The following is a 13,195-nucleotide window of genomic DNA, read 5'->3' as shown; positions in this document are numbered from 1 at the left end:
GTTTTCATTCAATAATATAAATATTAACTATATGAAAATAATTTGCACAGACACATCCTAGCAAAATTCTTCTCTGTTTTATATGAAAATATCACACATCTTCAGAGCAACACAAACCAGGGAGTAGCTCTTTATTAAAAATATCACCAGTTCATAGAGTTAAATGATAATAATGACAGGTCTCTTTGTTAATCAATGTGAAAGCTTACAGAGATATAATTAATGGGACCAGGCTAGATCTTGTCTGAAGTAAAACTCCCAACATAGGGGATTCTTATGCAGTCCAGAACATTGAATCACAAAGATGAGACCACAGAAGCCAAGGATGAAATTTTCCTGCTGCTTAACCTCCACTGTAGTTAACATTGTAATTTAAATTAAAATATATTTGTTTTATTGAAATGTATTTAACAAGTGATTGTTGTGCAATGTAATCTTCATTTCCCTAACACAGTAAAAGAGAATAAAATGAGCTGAGTAGACCACATACCATAAAATATATTGTTATGGAATTAGGGCATATATCTATGGTGAGATGCAAGATACTACTTCAAAACATCATTCTTTAACAATGAAATGTTGAAATAGCTGTAGGTAGAAAAATGCTTCAATGAGGGTAAGTTATAATGGTTCATTGTGCTTTATGACATCTCTTTGTAGAACATGATTCCAAACAAATAAGACATTTTTTTCTCTATTATTGTGTTCCTTTTTTTCCTCAAATGAGATCTGAAGGTGTGAAAGACTTTTAAATTAATGGCTTGGATTGTAGGCTATATCGCACCATTGTTGGAACTTGGTACCAAAGCCAAGTACATGATTGGAAACAGTGCAGCTGCACAGCTATTTAGGTGCATTTTGACTTCATACTTGACTTGTAGCCGGGTGTAAAGTCTGCTCACATGTTCATGTATGCTGTGATCCTATTCTAATGCATGTCAAACTGGTTCGTTTGGTGTCTGGGTGTGGACGAAAGGCTGATTCACTGCTGAAGCCCTGTACCATTTCAGTATGTCCACAACCAAAACACTTCTTACTCAGAAATTTCTATTTCCTTGAAACCTGAAAAAGATGTTTGTTGTCCTGATGCCTTTATCCATCATAAGTACACCTGTAAAATATTTTTAATTTTTCTGTGTTCATACTCTGCATAATGCTGCTGAATCACTGCATTCTGTGGCTGGTTCAAGTCCTTAGCTGCAGTAGTGATGGAGTCTGCATCTAAATTGACAAAAATTGTGGCCTAACATCTGAAGAGGAAATGTTTTTTTCTGAAGACCTAGTGTGTATCTTGTAGACACTTTAAAAGGGTTTACTTCAGATTAAATCCACTCTGGTCCCATAGACTAGACCAGGCCCTTTGGTTTAATTTCCTCCAAAAGGAATCCAGTTTATGCACTCCATAAAGCGAACCAAAGTATGGATAGTGGAATTTGCTTAAAATTTGCTTCAAAAGTACATTTCTGATGTGAAATACTGCATTAATTTTTATAATTCAACATGTTTTGTATCTCAAATTGAACTGGAAATTGGAAAATTGCAAAATACATCATTTAAAATCAACTAAAAGATTTCAGTCAAAACAGACATTTGAGTGCAGCCTGGAAATGTAGCTTCTCATAGGTAAAACAACCGTTACTCCACTTCACTCTGCCCTGTATGTGCAGTCTGTGGACTATATATATATATACACAGACACAGTCTTTGGACTCTATTTTCTGAGTAGTCTGTATTTTTCATGATACAGAAACCACATTGATTAAATTCGCTCATTCAAGAGGGAAGCTTCTGAAGTTGATAAAGCAGTTGCTAGTAAATTAAGTCCAACAGCCTATCATGCTGACAAATCAAAACAGAATTTTAAATTCTGGCTGATCCAATATAATGTTTTTTCTTGGTTTCCTTCATATTCTGACAAAGTCAATCTTTTTACACGGAAAACCTAAACTTTGATAAAATGCTTTTAAAGAATGTGTATAATAGCAAACTGTTCTGTTTACATTTCTAATCAGGCTTGATTTATTTCTTATTGATAATTAACACATTTTTGTCATTTAAGGTGATAAACAGCAGTGAAAACTGCTTGCAACTTATTCCTTGAATAGATAACAAGTTCAGTCAACAAGACTACACTCCTTTTTAATAACAGTAAAAAGAATTTGAGCAAGTGGATTTGCTTGAACATGTTGAGGAAACCTTGGTGTTAGTTGCACTTGTGATATTAAAGGACATACTGCCTGGGATTATATTCAGTTTTCTTCAGAATACTAGCTTAAGCCTAAGGGTTGCCCAATAAAATTTTTTACAAGCTGAAATAATACATGTGGGTTACGGAAAGTCTCCCCTTTAACTAACTGTCTGCGTCACTTCTGGACCCTTCTCCCCAGCTACCCACTTGAACATACCCTCACACCACATCCCACTGCGTGCATCCCCCACCATATGCACTGCAGTGTAAACACAAAACTAAAGCTGGTTATAAAACATCTTTCCCACGCTTCCGTGTTATACCTGAGTCAAATAAGTGATGTGTTGCACGCTGTGAGCTAGTGAGTACTGCAGCCATTATTGATCTTTGTGCAAGCTGAAACTCGTAATGAATCCCACCCACAGTGTGGACAAACCAGCCCTGATTCACCAGGGCAGTGTACGTGATTAAAAGCTAAAATCCATATGCACAGGGATGCACGCAGGTACAGCTGCAGGCAGCACAACCCCAATAACGTAGACAATGGGCCCTTGACCTGGCTCCTCCCAGAGCATCCCAGGAAGGTGTCAGCCAGACACCATACAGATTGCGAGTGCCTGTGGGGAATACATGTTCAACCTAAATATTAACTATATATGCAAATGTGGAGCTGTGGCATGCTCACCTCTATTGGTCTTCCAGATTTGGCAAACTCCGAGCAAAATTTTTATTACAATTGCATAATGAATACATAAAACATTTTGAGTTGTCAAAAATCGTGACTTTAAACAGCTCAAAGTAGATTTCTATGATGAATTATTACAGCACTGTTTTAATGGGATGTTTGCAATTTTACTGCCTAACCTGGGGACTGCGCAGTATTTTGTTAGTCAAAATCAAATCAAGGTACATCTCTAGGAGCAATGAATGCTGTAAGGCCAGTCTCCCAAGGTAAATGATAGTATAGTTTGGAAAGAGGTAGGTCTGAAATGGAGTTAGGGATACTGAAAGATGAAAAGCTCAAGGCAAATCTCTCAGTTTAATGTGGCAGTGAAAACAGTAAATGCCATTCCTAGGCTGCATTACACGAAAGAGCTAACTCTAAATCAGCCAGAAAGCAAATTAGAAAATGCGTCTCCCACATCTCAAATGAGTTTTCTAACCACATGTTACTCTAAAACAAGTCTCCTCGAATCTTTGTTATTGGAATTAAATTATTTCTGAGACAGAGCACAAGTGATCGAAGCTTCCAAGGCTGTCAGACACTGAACTGAGAATTTATCTGCATTCCCACACTACTGCAATGAATGTTTAAATATTCATAAACTGTAGAACAGTGTCAACAGAGAAAACGTAGAACACCTCTTACATGCGCAGACTGTGTACCTCATAACTTCTGATAAGTGGGAGTTGTGGTTTCATGTTTCCTCAGGCAGCAGTGACTCTACGGCTAGCTGAGAATTTTTGTTCTTAACACATAGCTAAAAATAGAATGTCACATCCTGCACTGTCAATCTAACCCTTAATAAGGATGGTTATTATTTTACATAAAATCTTCGGCATTTCAAATTGCATAGGTAACTTTTTCTGAGACAACCAAGCTCTTCTCTTTCCAGTGAGTTCAAAATATTTTTGATTAACCCTGCTCGGAACGCAGGGTCATCATTTAGCATAAGTGAGACCATCATAGGGAAACTGTCCTTCTCTCTGGAGATATTATATGACAGCTCCAAGAGTGATCATTGTCCCTGGAAGACACATCTTGTTGTAAGAAACTAAGAGAAGCTCCACCTACTGACGTCAGCAATGGTTATGAGATGACCAACCTAGATTAGTGATTTTTACCTGAGACATAGACAGTGAGAAGATAGAGCGCTCTCTCATCCTAAAAAGGTGTACGAGAATTCAATGGCTGAAAGAAAAGCTAGACAAATAAAAATGGGAATAGGTGGAAATGTCAAAAAAATCAACACATTTTTCCCATTCAGGCATGTAACAGCTTTGAAAGGAATATGACACATACTCTGTCACCTGAGGTCTTTGATTCAAGCTTGTTCTATTTCAGTGACAAGTTACTGAACTCGATACTAACATTCCTTGGTGAAACTCTGTGCCCGGTAATATGCAGGAAGTCAGTTTTGATAAAAGTAGGTCTCCCAGCCTTAAAACCTGAAATTTAAACTCACTTCAAATTAGCAAGGCAGTAATGTTCTCGCAGGCCAGGAGGATTTGATTCACATTTAGTTGAAAGATCTTTAGTGTCATCATCTTTTTTTTCTGTTACGGTAGGTCAGAGTAATGTATCCTTCTTGCTGTGTATGGAATCATACGGAAGATTATGACTGCTAGTAGTACTCGGGACCCACACTAGAAATGGTTATGTTAGATATGATGTGAAAAACAATGACAAACAAACAGTCTCTGTCCTAGAATGCTGAGTGCCTGTGAATTTCAGACTTTTGAATGAGTCGCAATTCATTCAACTCACAGTCAACTTAATAAATGAAATTTAAGGAAATGCTTATCTATCCACCAGGGCAAAACAAAACAGTGTTTGCATGCCTTTAATCCTCGGTCCATCAGAGACAATTTTTTATTGTATGTTTTGTGATAATCTAAATAGTTACAAACTGAAGGCTCTTTAAGTATCATTCATGTGGTTCATACTGATAAATGTCTTTTGTGGAAACTGAAGTTGATTTATCACCTGCTGAACACTGAAGAATGTATTGTTTGCTGAGCAAAAAAAGAAAGAAGAAAAACTCTTCATTTAAGGATTAAGATGAGCTACATCCCATTTATTTTACTCACTGGGACAGGCCTGTGCAATTCATGCAATGTGTTTTGTTAACAGAAATATTTTTAGCCCACAAGGTAAAAGCAGCCAAATAATATTAAGATTCTGAGTAAAAAAAAAATATATCATTTTTACATTATTTGATTTACAGTTGAGAAGACTGAAGGTCTAGATGTCCAGCTGTAATCTTGAGGTATAAGTATGTGAGGCACACTACCCTTTTGTTTTAAAACATAGGAACATGAGGGATTTTTGTTTATTTTTAGCCAAAACTGCATGTGCTCAGGAAGCCCTAAATTTCTTTTTCTTTCCCTACTAAGATACCTATCCTCTGGGACAAAATTTCATTGCTGGTCTTTTTCCATCAAAGTCATGAATATTTTTTGATAGCAGTAAATGTTGACTCACAGCTGATGAAATCTCCAACTCAGCTAAATTGTATCCCATGCTATTTATTTATTAATCTTTCTCTTTTAATTATTAATGATCTTACAATTGCACTAAGCAAAATAATTTTAAAAGTGATGGAAGTTATACAATCAAGAGTATGACAAATTGTTGGACCAGTGAAAGAAAACATCTCAGCAGGACAGAGCGATGGCAGACGAACGTTAGTTTTTGTTAATCAAAATCAAATCAAATTGTAGCTCTGCCAATAACCACCACCAATGTACTGGGGCAGAAGAAAAGAAGCAAATACTGCAGAACTCAAAAAACTATTTTACTTACTGTGAACATATCTCATGGACTATTAGAATCTTTTTTAAAAATTACAAGCTGATTTTGACCTTATGAGACCACACTTCTCAGTGCTTCAGATTCAATGCAGTCAATTAATTAACTTTAGTGTGTCAGTTGCATATTAAATGAATACAGATTAGACATTTAAAAGGTATTCTTTAAGAATTCATTGTACAATGCAAAGTACATCTAGAGTGAGTGGAATGTCCTACAGAATTGAACAGGGATAAAATGAAGAGGTTTTTATATAGATAAATGACTCTTACAGTCTACAAAATGTATAATGATATTCTTTTTGTATAAGTGCGGATTTTTAAACCTTCCTTCAGACATTTATTTGTAACTTTTTTAAATTTTAGTTATAAACAGGATATTTGTGTCAATAAAAATGTATAGGGCATTTTCATAAGGTTTTTACTATTAAATGTGATAGTCAAGTGATTTTAACTAAATATCAACTAACAATTCATAACATATCATTGCCCCATTTATATGAGTGAATAATCTCCATTACTTCTGTTTGACAAGCCAAACTGCAAGAAACAATTTAATCTGACCCTTTTTCAAGACCTACAAGTCAAAATCATCACAGCGTCCACATATTCTCAGATAAATTGTACTTTCACACATTTACTTTTTCAAGGTGTTTCTCCATGCAAAGAAATATAAGGTGATAAACCTTTGGATCTGTATGAACTGGTTGTGCCATGGTTAACATAACACGACCACGCAAAGGGTGTTAGGAAGAGTGAAAGAAGTCTCAGACTCATCACATAATGGTTTCCAGAAGCAGCCTTTTCAACACTCAGTGTTTTATCTGACTGACATACTAATACTTGCATTTAGGGAAAAAAAAAGTGAGTACAGATCACAACAAATATTTTTAATAGCACTTATTTTAATCCTTGAAACTTCTGTAGATGTCTAACGTTTTGTCTCATCCTACGCTGTAGAAGATAATCACTTTTTTTGTAACAACTCTTTATATATTTGCATTAAAGCATCAGTGGCTAAATAGCTAGCATTTTCAGAGAAGATATGATACACACTCCCTCCATTCCCTCCTTAACAATATCACCAATCTTTTAAAGCAAACTTGAACTACCTCAAAAAAATAAGTTGAATGTTACACACTCATCCTTTTTCAGATCAACAAATACACTCCACTGAAAAGTGTATGTTTGCAGAAGAAAGAACAAGCTCTGACTCTTTCATAACTTTGGAGACATCTAAACATGGAGCTTTTTAATATAGATAAGCAAGTTGTCTCTTTTTGTTAAATTTTAAAAGAAACTTTCCAAAATGTAACAGAAGCATGCCCTATTAGATGAGCATGACGAATATCCTCAACACTGAGTCTTTCTGTGGGAAACCCACTGCAAGAAAGACTTTCTACTATATGTTGTGGATGGCGTTTAAATGTAGTCTAGTCATAGAGCTAGTCAGTTATCAACTGCAGAAGATTAGACACACAGGAGTCTTTGCAGCAAATCAGAGAGCCTAATTTCCATAGAGATTAGTGGTTGATTGCCTTTTTAACTGAAACAAAGTTAAGTGTGTACTCGTATTTCCTGCAGCCTCTTCTCACTGCAATTGTTCCATCCCTCCTATACTGTTTGTTAATTTTCCCAATACTCCTAGCCTCCATCTACATAAAGTATCTTTCTTTGCAACGAATAAAGAGATTATATTAGTTTTGGCTGGTGCTATGCATCTTTACTGGACATTGCACCCTCATTGCTGATGAGCTGAACGGGCCCATGGTTCTGAGACTCTGCAGCTCCAGATTCTTTAGTCTGCATTTGTGTACCCATGCAGGGCTGTCAGAGACACCAGCCCTTTAGCCATTGGAACAAAAGATTTATGAGAAAAGCTGATAGAAGTAGATTGCATTACTGCATAAACTTCATTTTATTGGGAGGAAAAAGCTAACATTTGAGAGAGTTGAAGGGTTCTGGTGCTTCCAAAGGTAGGTAGCAGTTAACAGGCACAATTCAAGACCTGCATTTTTATACAAAGGTGTCTAAATTTCACGTAAGTCCCCAAAAGGTCTTTGTTTTGGGTCAGGGACTCAGCTGTTTCTAGGAATGTGCTCTAAGGCTTTTATGCATGTTATGAAATTTCTCACTGTTGTTACTTTCAGTTACTGTGGAAATGCTGGAGTAGAAAAAAACACCAGCTCTTGCTAATATGTAACCTGTGTAAGGGCAGACTTTACATTACTTAAAGGTTTACTTCTTTCTAGTGTTGTATTTCTATAACTGCCTGTCTTATTATTGAAAAAGTGGCAGCAGTACTCTGTATACTGTTGGCTATATATTGTGGATATTAGTAAATTCTGGGCTATTGGAACTTTGTGGGAATGAGATGGATAACTAGGATGAGACAGGTAGAGAACTAAGGATCCTTATTTTGCAGTGAGTCATTAATAAGACTTTTTAATCCAAATGTAGATGCCTACAAAGTGCATTCAGAGGAAACAACTGTGCATCATGCTGTTATTCAGATGATTACACAGGTATCTTAGCAGTGCAATGATAATCACTGTTTTGTTATATTTAGTGCAAAAGAATCTGGATTACTTCTTTCATCCACAGCAATCAAAGGAAAATCACAGACATGAGGCATTTCCTGTACTGAATGAAAAGCGGTTATTCCTACCTTTAGGAGACTATGCATGAGTATGTCTATACCTATATAGTTTCTTGGCAGCATTTTAAAATAGAGAAACAAGACCCCTAAAGTTTGTATGTTTCCTGACATTTACAAGTTTTAGTCTTTAATGTGAGCTTTTAAAGCCCTATTAAAAGTACATAGTTAAGAGAAAAATTTAACAGAATGGAAAAAAGAAGAAATCACAAGAGTGAACTGCTGGAACAGAAGCAGTCTGGTGGAGGTGATCAGCCTTCCAGGAGTTCATTATTAGCAAAATAATTATCATAGCAGCTGTTGTGGCTATAAAGAATCCAAATTGTATCCCTGTATGTTGCCACCATGAAAGACAACTTTAAAACCCATGACAGGATACATATAATTAGAAGTGTATGGACTTAACATAGGTCTCTTTCCCAGATTACCTCCAGTGTTGTCCTCCATATTTTGGGATAAGTTTTTTACTCACTTACCATGAAATAGATGGATGGTCATCTAGTACAATAAAAGGGGGACTAACACTAGGAGTAGATCAGGTCAGCTGTGACTTTATTTACCTGAGTCTTGAAAAACTCCAAGAATGGAGATTCTCCAACCTATCTGGACAACCTTTTCCAGTACTGCACCTTCTCCCCCCTCCAGAGACCTCTCTGTATTCAGTGTGAACCTTTCAAGCTGTTATTGGTGTCTGTTGTTCCTTGCTGTATTGTTTGCCACTTCTGAAAAGAGTTTTCCTCGATTGTCTAATTTTTTGTTGTTTTGTTTTATTTTGTTTTTCATAAAGCCAAATATTGAAGCTGTCTGTGTGTTCCAAATTGGTTTATTCTCATTTTTTTATTTTGATTGTATGCTAGCTCTAGCCAGTGAAAAATATGGTTCTTTACCTTGAAACATAAATAAAATAATCAGTGCACAAGAACTAAATCTGCACCAATATACTAAATGAGCTCTATTCCCTAGACCTGCCTGGAACCAATAGCAAAGTCTGGCTGCCTCTGTAATATTAAACTTTCTTAGTGTTTAATACAGGGTGGCCTCAAACAGACATGCTGGGAAAGAATCCTAGTCTGTGATCTGTCTGGCTTGAAAACTGTTTAGGAATGCTACTTAGCCTGACACCCCTAAAATCACCATCACTTTCTAGGAGAAAGAAAAAAAAAAGGGGGGGGGGGAAGCCTTCCCTAAAATTGGTTTTGAGGGTTCTGTTTATCATTAGTTTATTTACATAGACAGAGTGAAAGCATTTTTTTAATTTTTTTTCTGAAAATTGTTTACTTATGGCAGCCAGAAAACAAGAGTGGAGGATAAGTGGTTTGTTAGGTGAATTAATGTTGTCAACAATGGCCATCAAGTCCTACTTGTGAAATGAAGCACTTCAGAGGAAGAGGCTAAGATTTTTAGGTTAGGAATCGGAAATTCTTTGTTCATTTCTCAGTTTTGTCATTGACTTTGAAGAAGCCACCTCATGACTTCTGTTTCTGTACCTGTAAAATGCAGTTATTGCTTCTGCTCTTTAGATTCGGGCCCTATGCAACTCTCACAACACTAAATGACAAAACTCTCAAAGACTCCAACAGGGACCCAAAAGCTGCTGTACTCTAAACATTTGCAAGACGACAACAACCAGTCACAGAAACCCTTTATTCTGTATCAGTTTTATTTTTACCATTACATAAATAAATAATATACAATAATAATATTCTTTGCAATGACCATTGGTGATTTTTCAATAGGATTTTTTAGTATGATAGCTTCTCGGTCCCTAAGGAAGGGAAAAAGCCCTGTTTTAGAGAAGACAAAATGCATGTGACAATGCAGAGACATCATCACAAGAAAATCAAACACTTCTCAAGAGAGGAGAGCAACAATAGAAAACTTCACAAGTGTAAGAAAAGGAGAGAAAATATTCCTTTCAAACAAATAATAGTTCAGAGAGTGGATAAAAGAAGATTACCTCATCACACTGACAAGGATCTCGCTAAAGAATTTCAAGAAGACAGAGTTTCAAAACCATCCTCAGCGGGTGTTCTTCCTCCCTTGATTACTGCTGTGTAGCACCAAAGGAAAACCAAACCCAAGACCCAGGGGTATTCCTTACCAACTGCATGAAACATGCGTGCAGGGGAAGGTTGCTAAGAAGGTTTCTTATTTCAGTGGCTTTTGTGAAATATGACTGTAGCTCCCAAGTTGTGTGCTTAGATCTAAAGACGTGTCTGGGATACTGTTTTTTTCTAAGGAGCATTTGTAGGATACTTTTGTATCTTAGTTTCTGAAGATGAACTTGAGCGATGAACATTAGCCAAATAGTTCAGATTTTGAAGAGCAAAAAGTCTGATCCTGCACCTTAATTTTACACCAGATTTTGCAGCTTCCACTTGGTGTCCTGTTCATTTTGCTGATAACTGAACGCATTTCCTCCCTCCCCCAAGTCCACGGTGAATGCACGTAACATTGTTCAGAGCTAGTTGGAGCAAAGCTAGTCCACAGTAACACAAGCATAGCATTATTAGAAACTGGTCATTTCCAGAGATCAGAAAAGACTTAAAAAGAATGTGCATGTTAAGGATATTAAACCCAGGAAATTTAAAATAAATATCTGTGTGGATAAATGAATTGAAAATGTGAATATTAAGATATGAAGAAAATAATCTCATAAATTAAAACATACTGGAGAACAGAGACTAAAAGCAATCCAAGTACAGACAATATTAATGACATAAGATATGAAGAAAAGGAAGGCTAATGTAATAGAATTAGCTGATAAATAGTGCAGAAATCCTGAAAAATTAGAAAAAATAGAAAACTGAAAGATAATAACATCTAAAAACTTATTTAAAGGTAAAAATATGTATGCTTTGCATGAAAGACACTGTCAAGACTATTTGTTGCACTTACTGAGCACAGATATAGAAAATAGAGGATGGCAGAAAATTAAGTAGAAAAAGCTAGAACGGTTTCATAGCTGGTAATATCAAACTAGACAGAATTATTGCAAATGCTACTGTATAACTGGTGAGACTGAAGAACTGTCATTCATTCCAATGATGAGCATGGAGAGAAAACAAGTAAATCTTGCAGTCATGAGTCATCAGAGGGATAATAGAAAAACCTAATAAACACATGATTTTGCCTATAAAGCGAACAATGAGCGTGAAAGCAAACATATCTTCTACACTGCCAACATGGACATTGAATCATATAAGATTAATAGTATAAGGGATTCCAGAGCCAATTGAGAAAGAAAATCCATAAACTCATTAAGGAACCCATGTTAGCTGTTGGAAGTCTATAAATTCATTGTGAAGGTTACAAAAGTAATATGTGAATAAAAAACATGGAAGATACACAAGGCTGGTAACTTGTTCACTCTCCAGGAAGAATAGAAGGGTCTTCAGTACCACACCTACTTCACCCCTTCATACAGGGGTATGACAGGCTGAGAGAGTTGAGGTTGTTCAGAGGAGAGAGAGGAGAGGAGAGGAGAGGAGAGGAGAGGAGAGGAGAGGAGAGGAGAGGAGAGGAGAGGAGAGGAGAGGAGAGGAGAGGAGAGGAGGAGGAGAGGAGAGGAGAGGAGAGGAGAGGAGAGGAGAGAGGAGAGGAGAGGAGAGGAGAGGAGAGGAGGAGGAGAGGAGAGGAGAGGAGAGGAGAGGAGAGGAGAGACTCTGGTGATACCTTATAGCATGTTTCCAGTATCTGAAGGGGCTACAGGAAAGTTGCAGAGGGACTTTTTATAAAGAAATGTAGTGATAGGACAAGGGCTAATGGCTTCAGACTGGAAAAGGGTAGATTTAAAATAGATATTAGGAAGAAAATTTTTACTGTGAGGGTGGTGACACACTGGAACAGGTTGCCCAGAGAAGTTGTGGATGTCCCGTCCCTGGAGGTGTTAAGGCCAGGTTGGATGGAGCTTTGAGCAACCTGGTCTATTGGGAGGTGTCCCTGCCCATGTCAGGGGCATTGGAACTAGATGATTTTAATGTAGCTTCCAACCTAAACCATTCTATGATAAATTTGAATGTGCCATGTATGCAACTCAATGTAGTCAAACTTGTTGGCATATAAGATAGATTTTAGATTCTACCAAGTATTAAAGCAGTAATAGTATAATGAAGATAGCTTTAATTAAAAAAAAAAATAATAAAATCAAGTTATATTTTAAGCCCTGTGATGGAATGCAATTCAAATGCCTGCTTAAACATACTGTAGTATACAAGTGCATTTCTGAGTCAGAACCTATCAGAACAGGCAAATGTAATAAAAGGCAAAGTTATGAGAGTCTGTGAGTATTTCAGAATGCTCTGGTTATGGTTATAAGTCTGAGCTGAGGTTGGACTTCGAGTACGACTTAACTCAACCAGGTCTTTAGGTCTGAATTTTCTTGGGGGTCTAATAGTATTTTAATACCTTTAATTAATACATAGCAGAAATCAGGTCATGTGCTGCCCTTCCATTTCTGGCACTGACAGTTAAATCATTCTGGTCAGTGGAACAATTCCTCTTCTGAGGCTGGAAATCATTGGTTTTTAATGATTCAGTCTAGAATTTGACCGTTGGTTGTCATACAAACAGGTACCAGAACAGTTATTCAGAGATTTGTTTTTTCACGTCCACAGAAAAACTTCTGTTGTTGACCAATCATTGGATCATGTCACAGCAGCAAAATTTCTAAGTGTGTTTGACAGAAGAGGCCAAGCACCTCATCTTGAATATTTATTTACTGTAAGAAAACGCAGCATAAACTGTTCAAGTGAAGACTCCACTTCTAGAACACGAAGATAGCAGGTACATTAAATATGTTAAGAATTAGGTTGGATGAT

Source organism: Vanellus vanellus (assembly GCF_965231255.1).
Source record: "Vanellus vanellus genome assembly, chromosome: 3".
Lineage (NCBI taxonomy): Eukaryota > Metazoa > Chordata > Aves > Charadriiformes > Charadriidae > Vanellus > Vanellus vanellus.
This window is presented reverse-complemented; position numbering follows the sequence as displayed.